Source organism: Delphinus delphis, chromosome X (assembly GCF_949987515.2).
Source record: "Delphinus delphis chromosome X, mDelDel1.2, whole genome shotgun sequence".
Lineage (NCBI taxonomy): Eukaryota > Metazoa > Chordata > Mammalia > Artiodactyla > Delphinidae > Delphinus > Delphinus delphis.
In genome coordinates, this window is record NC_082704.1 from 7,118,189 (window position 1) to 7,121,353 (window position 3,165).

Here is a 3,165-nt window from a genome sequence, read left to right on the forward strand (position 1 = left end):
ATAAAATATCTAGGAATAAACCTACCTAAGGAGACAAAAGACCTATATGCAGAAAATTATAAGACACTGATGAAAGAAATTAAAGATGGTACAAATAGATGGAGAGATATACCATGTTCTTGGATTGGAAGAATCAACATTGTGAAAATGACTGTACTACCCAAAGCAATCTATAGATTCAATGCAATCCCTAGCAGAGTACGACTGGCATTTTGCACAGAACTAGAACAAAAAAATTCACAATTTGTATGGAAACACTAAAGACCCTGAATAGCCAAAGCAATCTTGAGAAAGAAAAACGGAGCTGGAGGAATCAGGCTCCCTGACTTCAGACTATTATAGTACAAAGCTACAGTAATCAAGACAGTATGGTACTGGCACAAAAACAGAAATATAGATCAATGGAACAGGATAGAAAGCCCAGAGATAAACCCACGCACATATGGACAGCTTATCTTTGATAAAGGTGGCAGGAATATACAGTGGAGAAAGGACAGCCTCTTCAATAAGTGGTGCTGCGAAAACTGGACAGGTACATGTAAAAGTATGAGATTAGATCACTCCCTAACACCATACACAAAAATAAGCTCAAAATGGATTAAAGACCTAAATGTAAGGCTGGAAACTATCAAACTCTTAGAGGAAAACATAGGCAGAACACTCTATGACATAAATCACAGCAAGATCCTTTCTGACCCACCTCCTAGAGAAATGGAAATAAAAACAAAAATAAACAAATGGGACCTAATGAAACTTCAAAGCTTTTGCATAGCAAAGGAAACCATAAACAAGACCAAAAGACAACCCTCAGAATGGGAGAAAATATTTGCAAATGAAGCAACTGACAAAGGATTAATCTCCAAAATTTACAAGCAGCTCATGCAGCTCAATAACAAAAAAAACAACCCAATCCAAAAATGGGCAGAAGACCTAAATAGATATTTCTCCAAAGAAGAGATACAGACTGCCAACAAACACATGAAAGAATGCTCAACATCATTATTCATTAGAGAAATGCAAATCAAAACTACAGTGAGATATCATCTCACACCAGTCAGAATGGCCATCATCAAAAAATCTAGAAACAATAAATGCTGGAGAGGGTGTGGAGAAAAGGGAACACTCTTGCACTGCTGGTGGGAATGTGAATTGGTTCAGCCACTATGGAGAACGGTATGGAGGTTCCTTAAAAAACTACAAATAGAACTACCACATGACCCAGCAATCCCACTACTGGGCATATACCCTGAGAAAACCAAAATTCAAAAAGAGTCATGTACCAAAATGTTCATTGCAGCTCTATTTACAATAGCCAGGAGATGGAAACAACCTAAGTGCCCATCATCGGATGAATGGATAAAGAAGGTGTGGCACATATATACAATGGAATATTATTCAGCCATAAAAAGAAACGAAATTGAGATATTTGTAATGAGGTGGATGGACCTAGAGTCTGTCATACAGAGTGAAATAAGTCAGAAAGAAAAAGATAAATACCGTATGCTAACACATATATATGGAATTTAAGAAAAAAAATGTCATGAAGAACCGAGGGGTAAGACAGGAATAAAGACACAGACCTACTGGAGAACGGACTTGAGCATATGGGGAGGGGGAAGGGTAAGCTGTGACAGGGCGAGAGAGAGGCATGGACATATATACACTAACAAACGTAAGGTAGATAGCTACTGGGAAGCAGCCGCATGGCACAGGGATATCGGCTCGGTGCTTTGTGACCGCCTGGAGGGGTGGGATAGGAAGGGTGGGAGGGAGGGAGACGCAAGAGGGAAGAGATATGGGAACATATGTATATGTATAACTGATTCACTTTGTTATAAAGCAGAAACTAACACACCATTGTAAAGCAATTATACCCCAATAAAGATGTTAAAAAAAAAAATAAAGGAAGGTACAGAAGTATTATCAGAAAATATAGAGACTATGTTTCTTTTTTTTTGAGCAATAAAAAGTGGTATGTTTCAATGAAGTCAAAGCATCATATGAAATTAACACTCGCATAATTATTTACCCATAAAATAACAGTGCATGCTTCCTGGTATCCATCTCTCTCTCTCTTGCTCTCACTCTCACTTTTGTATTCTCCTGCTCTTCTTCTCTCCCTCTCTGTCTTTTAGTTGACAACAGGGTCATATAGTTTTATTTTGCATTTATACTCATTTGATGGTGACAGAAACTGAAAATTTCAGTACAACCTAAAATCAATTCAGAATACTGTGCACATGCAAACACATGCACATATATTCAACACATACACCCCAACATTATTTATACAGTTACTTAAATATTTTTGAAACATTTAGAATAAATCAAATAATATTAGTTAACACATCTCATAGAACAGAAAGTATAATTGGTCAATAGCAAAGAAGACGTGTTTATGAAAATCGTCTTTTGAGATCAATTTAATCATTCTCTATGAATGACAGATTAATGAGAATATGTTTCTAATATTGGATGCTGAAGCTTTCTTAAGCAGGACTCAAAAGGCAAACCTGTGGTATCAGTGTTGTTAAATTTGATACATCAAGATTAAATACAATATACGTGACAAAAACATCATAAGCAAAATAAAAAGAGATCAGAAGAAAATAATTCCAACACATATAAAAGGTGACAACATTTAGAATGCGTACATTTTATCTAAAAATCAATAAGGAAAATACAAATGTTAAATATAAAGAGCAGCAAAGGATTTGACTAGACATTTTAAGAAAGAGAAAATTGAAAAGATGGTTAATCTCACTGGCCATTTGCAAAGTGCAAACTAAAAGCCGAACAAAGAAAGTAGTGAAATGCTATTTTCATCCATCAGACTGACAATTATTCAAAAGTTTAGTAATGTTGTCTTGACCAAAGTGAGGAGAATTGGGTTCTCTTTTAAAATGATGGTGTCAATTAGCATTGACACTTTGAGAGACAATTACACTATAAATATTGGATCCTACTACTTTCCACTACTATCTTTTCTATTTTTCAAATCCTAGTCTGCAGATGCATTATACACTAGTATGTGTGCATTATATATTAGATACAGATGTAGATGTAGCTATAGATATAGGTATAGATATAGATAGATAGTAGATGTTTATTATTACACTGAGATAGTGAAATATTTCAAACAATATAAATATCCATTGGCATGGG